Below are 11564 nucleotides of genomic sequence, written 5' to 3'. Positions count from 1 at the left end.
ACATTGGACAGCTCAGCATTTTTGTAGCCTAATCAGCATCTATGCAGTATGGCACTGTATCATGGGGTGACAAACAACAGGCTCACCGGAGGCCTCCATGAATAGCAGATATCATAGCTTCTAAATAAAAGAAGAGTTGTGATAAGATCATATGATGTTTTTTTAACTGGTGAAAAAACAGCATTTACTGAAAAATAGAAATACAATCATATTGTGCACTGTTTGGACTAAAGGAGCTGCCATTGAACTCCAGTGTGCTTACAGTAAGTGTGCAGGTATTAATGAAAGTGCTCAGGGTTGGGATTGCAGCCCAGTGCTATTCTTGTTTACTCAATGATCCACTACCTTACTTTCAGTTTTATTACTGGGCAGCAAATATACAAACTATAAAAACCTGGACATTGACACAAATAGATGAATACACACACAGGCTTGGTCCGCAATAGAAATAAAATCCTGCAGCACTTCTTTATGTTCCTTGCTTTGTACCCCAATAAATGCAAGTTATCGCCAATATACTAACACCCCAATTGGTGCTTCACTCACTCAGAATATGGAACCAATGTAAGAAGTATTTTAAGATAAATAAGCTTTTATCTGTGGTACCTCTGCATGAGAACCACCTTTTTCCACCCACTCAAACATGTGCACTTTATAATGTGAGAAAAACATTTGGGAGTAAATGACTTAGAGATCTGTACACAGACAACGTTTTTGCATTCTATGAACAATTACATTCCAAATTTAACTTTCCAGCAACGCATTTCTCTGGAAACTTTGTTAAATAGAACCTGCCCAATTTTCCTCACCTCCCACCTACCTTTATGTCGGAAAAAATATTGATCAGTCTCAAGGACTCCGAGAGCATTTCTGTAATATATAAAACCATTTTACAGTCCCTCCCTTTCAAAGATCCAAGAGGACAGTGGGAAAAGGATCTCTCACTCAACATCTCAGAAAAGGAGTGGAAAGTAGCAATACAGAGAATCCACTTGAGCTCCATATGAGCAAAACATACAATTATTCAACTCAAAATTATATATCGAGCGCATTTCTCTCACTTAAAATTGTCCAAAATGTTTCCAGGGCAAGATCCAACCTGCTAACGCTGCAATCAAGTCCTAGCCTCACTGGACCAAATTAACATCATTCTGGACCAAAATCTTTAAATGCCTTTCAGACAGCCTTGGTGCCACAATCCCTCCTAATCCACTAACAGCTGTGTTTGGTGGGCTCATAGAGGGGCTTCAAGTGGAGAAGGACAAACAAACTGTGATTGCCTTTACTTCACTATGAGCACATAGACTTATGTTGCTCAACTGGAAGAATCCTAACTCTCCTCTTTTAAGTTAGTGGGTAACTGATGTTTTATATTATTTGAAACTGGAAAAAATCAAATTCTCACTTAGAGAATCTGTGCAGGATCTAATCAATAACATTTTAGAATAAGCTTTTAAAGAACTGAGGAAGCAGATTTTCTCCTCTTTTTTCCTTTTTTTTCTGTTCCATGTATCTTTATTCACTTATTAATCCATCTACTTACTTATTTTTACTAGCTTTAAGTTTTACTCTGCTGGCCTAGCTCTCTTTCTCAGGGGTGGGTGTTGATTTGTTTTCAATCCTATTTTTGTAAAAATTATTTTATTTGTATGGAATTTTGTGTGATTTCAATAAAATCAAAACATAAAAATTTCATGGTCCAAGCGCGTTCTGTCTGTATATCTGTCCACTTTTCAGGAGAGAACTACTTAACGGATTTAGATTGGGTTGTTTTCCATAGTTTGTTTGAACTTTCTGGTTGTCTTTGCGACTTCTCTCATCGCGCTCAGCACCAGAGTTCGCTTGCGGCACCAATGTATTTATGCAAATCCAACAGAGTGGCTGTGGGCCTTCCTAATTCACTTGCCACCCGTTGTTCGAGCTAGTCTACGTGTTGGAGTGCACCTTGCCTCTGCTTAGCTAGTAATACCTGTTTGTTGAACAGACATTATCATCTACAGATTGTTAAGGAGCAACGTTTGATGTTTTTGAGAGAGAAATCAGAGCTCCATGTATTTTAGAGGGTAGCTGCTGATTCCCAGAGATATCCCGGCCATGTGCTTTTCTCCCCACACGGGGAACACTCTCCCGTCAGAGCTGAACACGATCAGATACAGTGCCAACGTCTATTGATTTTTAAAGTTTGTCCTGTTTCATTACTATGTGGGCGAAGCCACGGGGTACAGCTAGTATAACATAATATAATATTATCAACATAGCTTAATCCAGTTCAGCATTGCAATGTGGATCTGGAAGCATCGGGTTCTTGCCTGGAAACAATCCTGGACAAAACACCAGTCCATAGCTGAGCACACCAACACTCACCAATTTGAAAGCACCAAATAACTTAACTTGCGCATCATTGGAAGTGTTGGAGAAAGCCAAAGAACTGAGAGGGACATTCACATAGACAGTGGGAGACCCTGGAAAAACCTCACACAATTACTTGCCATGGTGTTCAAACTCAGAACGTTAGGCCTGTGAAACTGCTGCATTTATTACCCCTGTGCCATCCACTTTTAAAACCCTCTCAGCAAGCATAAGATTTAACGGAGAAACAACACCTCGACAAAGCACATTTCATCTCAGGGTGAAAACACACACACACACTAGGGCCAGTTTAGTATTGGCAGTCCACCTAACTGGCATATCTTTGGACTGTGGCAAGGAAACCTGGAAGAAACTCACAAAGACAAAGGAAGAACATGCAGAACTCAAGCAAGCAGGCTACTTACTGAAAGGCAGCAGTGATAAAATATAATATAATATTATTTTTTCAAGCCTCTTCAATCCAATTTAGATTTATTTGATGATGCCATCTCTCAACAACAAGCATAATAAAGGAAACAGCCCTAGACAGTACACCAGTTCATCACATCACAGGGCCCTTTCAAACACATAACCACACACAGCCAATCTATTCTTTCACTCTACAAGATACTGTAAACCTCACATGAACAATGACCTGCAGGGTGCAATATAATATAATATAATATACCGTATATGCTCCAATAAATACAGAGTCTCTTATTGTCGCCGGTCTCTAATAAGTGCCGGGCTTCAGAGGTGATGCGGCCAAATAGTAGCCAGTCTCTAACAGTATCTGGGTCTTTGATATTTGCCTACTGGCGTATATTGTAAGCGTCTGTATCTTTGCGTGTGTAATACATGTGTATGTCAGCACATTGCATATATAAGAAATACGGATATACCGGTTTTCTAAAACTGCTTCATTTTCATGCTGGATTGACCAAGATACAGACAAACCTTGAAGAAGAGGAAGACGATAGTGAACTGGACAACAACAAAGCCATCATTTCGGATTCGGACGACGAAAAGCAGCGAAAGGTACAAAAAGACATTGCCATTTATCTTTAACAGTCTTATGCAGCATGTGAAATTAAAATAAAGTAGCTATTTGTAATATTAGCGGATATTTTTGTGTACCTACATGTGCTAACACGCGCAAAAAAAATATTGCGTTCTGAAGGTTTTTGTTAATAATGGTCGGTCTCTAATAGCAGCCGGTCTCTATTAAGTGCTCAGAGCCAAGGATTGTTTTGCAAATAAACGCTGGGGGCCACTATTGGAGCATATACGGTAATATAATATAATATAATCTATACTAATAAAAGGCAAAGCCCTCACTGACTGACTGACTCATCACTAATTCTACAACTTCCCGTGTAGGTAGAAGGCTGAAATTTGGCAGGTTGATTCCTTACAGCTTACTTACAAAAGTTAAGCAGGTTTCATTTCGAAATACTACACGTAACAGTCATAACGGTCGATAACGGTCAGCAACGTCCGCCATGTTGAACTTTCTTATTTATAGCCCCATCTTCACAAAATTGGATAGGCGGCTTCCCTGCGCTAACCGAAACCAATGTACATACTTATTTCGATGGTATGATGCCACTGTCGGCCGTCATATTGAACTTTCCAACGTCACTAATTCTCCAACTTCCCGTGTAGGTAGAAGGCTGACCCCATTTTCACGAAATTTGGTAGGTGGCTTCCCTGCGCTAACCGAAACCGATGTATGTACTTATTTCAGTGGTATGACGCCACTATCAGCCGCCATATTGAACTTTCCAACGTCACTAATTCTCCAACTTCCTGTGTAGGTAGAAGGCTGAAATTTGGCAGGCTCATTCCTTATAGCTTACTTACAAAAGTTAAGCAGGTTTCATTTCAAAATTCTACGCGTAACGGTCATAACAGGTGACAACGTTCACCATGTTGAACTTTCTTATTTATGGCCCCATCTTCACGAAATTTGGTAAGTGGCTTCCCTGCGCTAACCAAAACCGATGTACGTACATATTTCAGTGGTATGATGCCACTGTCAGCCGCCATATTGAAGTTTCCAATGTCACTAATTCTCCAACTTCCCGTGTAGGTAGAAGGCTGAAATTTGGCAGGCTCATTCATTACAGATTACTTACAAAGGTTAAGCAGGTTTAATTTCAAAATTCTACGCATAACGGTCATAACGGTTGACAACATACGCCATGTTGAACTTTCTTATTTATGGCCCCATCTTCACAAAATTTGGTAGGCGGCTTCCCTGCGCTAACCGAAACCATTGTACGTACTTATTTCAGTGGTATGATAGCCATAGCCTGCAGCTCGGTCACTGTGTGAGGTGGTGTTGGGTCCCCCATTCCAGCGCCTCCCACATTGTTGGTTGCCTGCCTATATAAGGCCGTCCGTCGCTCTAGTCTCTACATTCCCTTCCTTGCTTTGCCATGGGATTCACATCTCCCTGCTGATAACTGCAGCCTTTTTATTTAATCCACGGCTTCTCCGCTGTTTTATTGTTCATTTATTACGATTATAGTTATTGTGTAGGTATTTTAGACTTACTTTACATTGTTCAGGTACCCATTTCCTTTATCGTTCCAACCGTACCCCCATTAACATGTCTATCGAGGTGATCACCATCGATCAAAGAACTGTCACTTACCGAGTGGTTTCCATGCCCAGAGATGGCACCTGCCTTTTCCATTCTCTTTGTTACATATGGCACGACCATATCAGGCTCACTCTTGATATTCGGAGGAACATTGTGTCTTATGTATTGAATGACTGGGACAGGTTCAAGGTGTGGACTGATGACGGTACAGGAGATAATTATACTACACAGGAGCACTAGAAGAGTGAAATGCTTAAGCCCTTCACCTATGGTTCTGCATGTGAGTTGATAGCTGCCGCTGAATTGTTCGGTTGTCGCTTTCAAGTGTACCGAAATGGCCAAATATTTTACACCTTTCGATGACCGCCAATGCCTCTTAAACATCTTAGATTCACAGGTGACGATTTCAGTAGTGGACACTTTGATGTTTATGAATGTTTAAACTCTCAAAAGCTGGATATGAAGTTATCAACGAAACCGGTTGTATACTTACAACTCTTTGCAGATGCCGAACGTCTCTTCAAAACAAGTCCTACAAATACTGTCGTAATTGAAACAAACCATGAAACTCAAACCGATTATGACAGCAGCAATCCAAGGTGTGAGATTTGAAACAAGATTACTGTTCACATGGCCAACTGTACATTGCATGCTCAAGAGTAAGCTCAGCGCACTACTTGTGGCATACAAAGAGATCCTTAACAAATAATTATTGGTATATTTTCCCTCAGTTTAAAAAGGTTTAATTTTCTTCTTAATAAAAATTTTAAGGTAGTACTTTGCGGCTGCGAAGTGCGGGTATTTTGCTAGTATAATTTAATATAATATAATATAATATAATATAATATAATATAATATAATATAATATAATATAATATAATGGGGACAGCACGGTGTCGCAGTGGTAGCGCTGCTGCCTCGCACTTAGGAGACCTGCGTTCGCTTCCCGGGTCCTCCCTGCTTGGAGTTTGCATGTTCTCCTCGTGTCTGCGTGGGTTTCCTCCCACAGTCCAAAGACATGCTGGTTAGGTGGATTGGCGATTCTAAATTGGCTCTAGTGTGTGCTTGGTGTGTGGGTGTGTTTGTATGTGTCCTGCGGTGGGTTGGCACCCTGCCCAGGATTGGTTCCTGCCTTGTGCCCTATGTTGGCTGGGATTGGCTCCAGCAGACCCCCGTGACCCTGTGTTCGGATTCAGCGGGTTGGAATATGGATGGATAAAATAATGGCCATCACAATGGCAAATTGGTTAGTGTTGTTTTCTTATTAGGCCAACTTCCCGTGTTTGAGTTGTTACAAAATGTAACAATTTTTCCCAATGTCTGCACTGGTTGTTCCCAGATTCTGCAGTTTCCTTCTTATATCCCAAAGGTTTTTTTTTTACGTTAATTGGTCTCTCTAATTAGACCCAGAATGACTGTGTACAAAAGGGTACCCTGTGATGGACTGGCACCCTGTCTAAGGTTATGTCCAAGTTTGCACTAATGCTGCTGGGTTAGGTTACCAACTCCTCATGCAGCTGAACTGGATAAGCAGTTTTGAAAACAGAAGGATTGATGTGTGCATCCTTATATTTATTATTTTAAAACTGATATAAAATTCCTAGCAAACATACAACTATACCAGCAGAGTTGAATTAATTTAATATTTTTGGAAATGCCTTAGTGTTAAAAGAAGGAAGAAGGGAAGGTTGGAAGCATGTGCTGAGACAGAAGTAAAATCTGAACTCATTGTTGTGATGACCATAAAACTGAAACTCTTTAATTATTCTCATATCAGTCATGAAAACAGATATTTGTGTGGTAAAACCCATCAGGAAATAAATCATTGTCCATTGCCAACAAAAAACTGGAGTTTTAGGCAACTACATTGTACAAATTCCCAATACAGGGTGCTGTAGTTGATGTTCTATGTGGAGTGCAGAGGAGCAGATAGTCAGTTCAAATATTTTTACTGTTCTGAGACTGTATATATTTTGTGTTTAACAAAAGCATCCTCAGTTTTTTCCTGTGTCTCTGAGGAATTTCTCTAAGACTTGTCCAAAGACATGCAGCTCAGGATGGCTGACAAGTTTCTTTTTGGCCTGACTGACTGTGTCTCGTGAAAGACTGTAGTTCTGTGTAGAAATGATTCTGAGGGGTGGGGGTTGATTTGTTTTCAGTCCTATTTTTTTTGTAAAAATTGATCTATTTGTATGGAATGATTACAATAAAATCAATAAAAAAAAGAGAGATGGTTCTTGCCTTGAGCATAAGTCTGTCTCTCTTTGTCTTGTATTGGAATAAGCGGACTTACAAAAAATTGTGTGTGGGTGGCATGCAGACCTGTGCCTCTTATGTCCTGGCAAACCTAACATTTTAAAAATCCAATGACATTCTTACAGTGTTGAAGAACACAACTAAGAACAGGGGTGTTAGAGAAGAGCCAAGGTGTCATTCATGATGATGAACTGAAGGCTGCCCGGTGTTGCCAGGATAAGCTGTGAGGTACCAAGCACAACTTTTAACAGCATACACTGTTCAAATGAAGGCAGATTTTAAGCACTTTAACTGCAGTAGTTTTATTTTAAAATATTTGCTTTATAACAACCTTTTCAAACTTGTGGTTAGATAAACATTAATGAACTAAATGGCTATTTAGAGTTAGGACTTCCTGTGTTGTCATTGCTATCATGGTTGTTTGAAATGTCAAAATGAAAATAACAGGTGCAGGACAAGGGTGTGATGATTTCCAGGGTGGTATGAAGGCTGTGTAAATTTGGTGGGTGTATATATAGTGTCTTGGCAGTGTTGTATGCTAAATATGGTTTCATTGGCCATGAACAAATGCTTCATGGCCTCATCGTGTGTTGGTCATTATGGCATACATTGAATCTAAATCTGTAACACAGGTGCAAAGAAGATTTTGCATTCAATTTAAATGTGCCTTTGGTGAGGAAGAATTCTTTCTTGTAAGGCAATCTTAAAGTTTTTCGATTAATGTCCTGTGTAATGGATGGCACACATGGGCCGGCATGGGCAGAACTGAATAGGAACTCTTACCCAGCAGGGAGGTCAGTGCAATGGAAGGACCAAGAGAGATGAGCACTACTCAAATTTTACTCCCCTAATATACTAGATGGCAGCCTTACTGGGTTAGAATTCCCACACAGGCACACAACAGGGCATGATGGGACCTGTAGTTCTGTGGGGCAGCCCTGCTGGTTTTCATGGGGGCCACCAGGGTGAACTGGCACAATTTACGATCCCTACTTTCAGGGAATTCCATTTGACCCAGAAGTATTTCCAGTAGGTTATGCACTAGCACCAGAAGTCATGGATAAAAGGAGCCACTCAATCTCAGCCAGCCAAGTCGGAGTCAGGGGGGGAAAATAAAACCTGGAGAAAAAGTCACACAAACATGGAAAGAACATACAGATGCTACACTAACAGTGATCAGGCCTGGATTTGAACCCAGGGTAGTGGATCTATAAGGCAGAAGATGTCTTGCCCATTCTACCCTTCTCCACCTTCCCAGTTCAAAGCCCTCAATCTCCCTTTTCTCTTCTTCTCTTCTCTCTTCCTCCTGCATGCTAAGTCTTTTCCCAACATACCTCACAACACAAGGCTCATTTCTGAACTTGTAAAGAGAGGACTTTAAACCACATCCTAAGCCCTCACAAGTGAAGCTGTAACGTCCCCAAGTCAGAGCTCTATCACTGCTGGTTTTGTTCCTCTAGCCCCTGTGGAGACTTTGAAGAGCTAGGCTTTGAAAACACCTTGTGCACTGACATTTGTCAAAAAACAGGATTTCCTTTCTCAGGAAGTCATTTGTCTAATCTCCAGTCAATCCTCAAACATCTTACTCTGCCACAGGTTGAACAAGAAGTTCGCAAATTTTAATAGGCATTATGTGCTGCCCTCCTGCTGGAACCTCTCAAGCTCCTATCACAATTTTTCTGTTTATTATGCCTTTGAAAGATTTATTGCTAAGACAGCAATCATGGTGACTGAGTCATAATGGCAGCCAGAGGTTCTTTGTGATTAGCAGGGTCCCCACTGAGGTACTCTCATGCCAGCTCTCATCTTGGCAACCCCTTGTTAGCCAGACCTCTCTTCTATACTGTGAATAAGTAAGTGTCTCTGGGGAGCTCAAAGGTAGGTTAAAAGGTTAGTGGAATTAACTTACAGTGACCTCTAGAGGTTTCTCAAAGCATGGCATCCTGAACTTGCTCCCCTTTGCACAGAAAAACTCAGATCTTGTCTGTACTTGTAGCTTTCATTCAATATCTACTGCATCTCAATGTGAAAATAAAAAATAAATAAATAAATGTCTGTGAAATGCTGATGTGCTGAGGTTGGCAAAGCATTTGGATGGCAATCTTTGCAAAAAGAAAATCAATTTTGAAAAGGACTCGTGTGGCAGAATCAGGGCACTTAAAAAATATAGAATTAAATAATGGATTTCATTAACAGCTGAGCAAATAATTGGCTGGAGAGAAATAGAAAAGTCAGATGAATCCTGTAACTGGTGTGGACCACCCAGGCTGGCACTGCTACCTGAACCCAACAGAGACAAGCGTGGGACACAAGTTCAAGGCACACACATTTTATTTTTTATTTTTCCTCGTGGGAAACACCTTCCCTGTTTCCCACAGGCACAACAAAGGTCAGCACAAGCACAAAACAGTTCTCGGCTTTCTCTCTTTCATTACTCCGATCAAGCTTTGTCCTCCTCCCCCCAACTCTGGCTCCCCGAGTAGTGGCTGCTGGCTCCTTTTATAAGGCACCCGGAAGTGCTCCAGGTGCTTGACGACTTCTTTCCGGCAGTACTTCCAGGTGTTGATTAAGAACTGCATGCACCGATGTGTCGGGGCCGGCTACCACAACAACTATACCAGTAGAGCTGAATTAATGCATTTTTTAATATTTATGGAAATGCCTTAGTGTTTAAAGAAGGAAGAAGAGAAGGTTGGGAGCATGTGCTGAGACAGGAGTAAAATCTGAATTCATTGTTGTGATGACCATTAAACTGAAACTCTTTAATTACTCTCATATCAGTCATGATAACAGATATTTGTGTGGGAAAACCCATCAGGAAATAAATCATTGTCCATTGCCAACAAAAAACTGGAGTTTTAGGCAACTACAATGTACAAATTTTTTTTAAAACGTTTCAAGGGTCACAGTACTTTTGCTTTATTTTCAATCACTGAACACACAGTACTTTTATATCTTAATGAGTGACACCACTGGGGGTCTCTTCATCCCAGAGTAAAAAGCCAGAAGAGCTCAAAATGTTCAAACACAGTCATAAATTCAAAACTCGGGAGTGGTCTCTCCTAGACTTTTTCGTATACTCAGATATGGGGATGGATATTGGAGGAGTAAACCACAAGACAATGATCTTATTTTTATGTTATGTACATTAAAAAACCATAAACAACAAATTCATCCATCCATCCATTTTCCAACCCGCTGAATCTGAACATAGTGTCACGGGGGTCTGCTAGAGCTAATCCCATGCCAACTCAGGGCACAAGGCAGGAACCAATCCTGGGCAGGGTGCCAACCCACCGCAGGACACACACAAACACACCCACACTCCAAGCACACACTAGGGCCAATGTAGAATCACCAAAACAACAAATCAAATCAAATTAATAATATATTGAGCAATTATTATAAAAGTAAAGCTGCATGAAATAAAATGGCACCACTCCCGGTTAGCGGAAAAAGCTCAAAAGTTGATAGAAATCTACGTTTTGTACCTAATACTTGTATGCAAAATTTGGTTGACCTAAGTGAATGCGTACTCAAGTTATTGTGTTTACATGCGCACACACACACACACATACATAATTCCAAAAATGGTATTTTCAGACTCAGGGAGGTATGAAATGTCAAGATTCATCAAAATCTTGAGGCCAAATTTTTGGACAATTACAATACTTTCCCTATGGCAAAGTAAATCAGACTCAGGGAGGTCTAAAACTTTGAGATTCATCAAAATCACAAAATTGAATTTGTGGATGATTACATTTCTTTCCCTATACTTTGTGTACGAGAAAGCAAAAAGGGAAACACAAAGCATTAAGAAAGAACAAACAAAACAAGGGCCTTGCTCTCCCTCTGTGGAATGAATTATGGGTTCCTTGTGCCCTGTATGTGATGGGGTGCCCTCACTTTACCATGTCTGTATACAGCAGCATTCTCTTTTCTTTATATCTTACCTCTGTTTGCTCTCCTGCCTCTTAATTCTACCTAATAAGATTTGGTCCAGCTGACCTTCCAACTGTAAGCTCAAATTCAAATCTACTGATCATTCAAACTTGAAATAAAAGTTGTGTCTACAAATGTTTCCCAGTCAAAGCAGGGCCATGGGGTCAGGGGAGGCAGATGAGTCTGACCAGTCATCATGAAAAGTAAAAAAAACTAATAATGATAACATAAAATAAATGTGTCCACTGGTCTGTGCTATAAATGTTCTTTTCTATGTGATTCCAGTACTTTTGATTATTTTTATAGTGAAAAACCACTGAATTGGCACATTTGCTGTTCAAATACAGGGGAGAAACGTAAGGTGTGGCAGCGACAAGCCTCACCTCACCTCAAACTGCACTCTCCTTCA

The sequence above is a fragment of the Polypterus senegalus genome, chromosome 10 (genome assembly GCF_016835505.1).
Source record: "Polypterus senegalus isolate Bchr_013 chromosome 10, ASM1683550v1, whole genome shotgun sequence".
NCBI lineage: Eukaryota > Metazoa > Chordata > Cladistia > Polypteriformes > Polypteridae > Polypterus > Polypterus senegalus.
Note: the sequence above shows the minus strand (reverse complement) of the source record.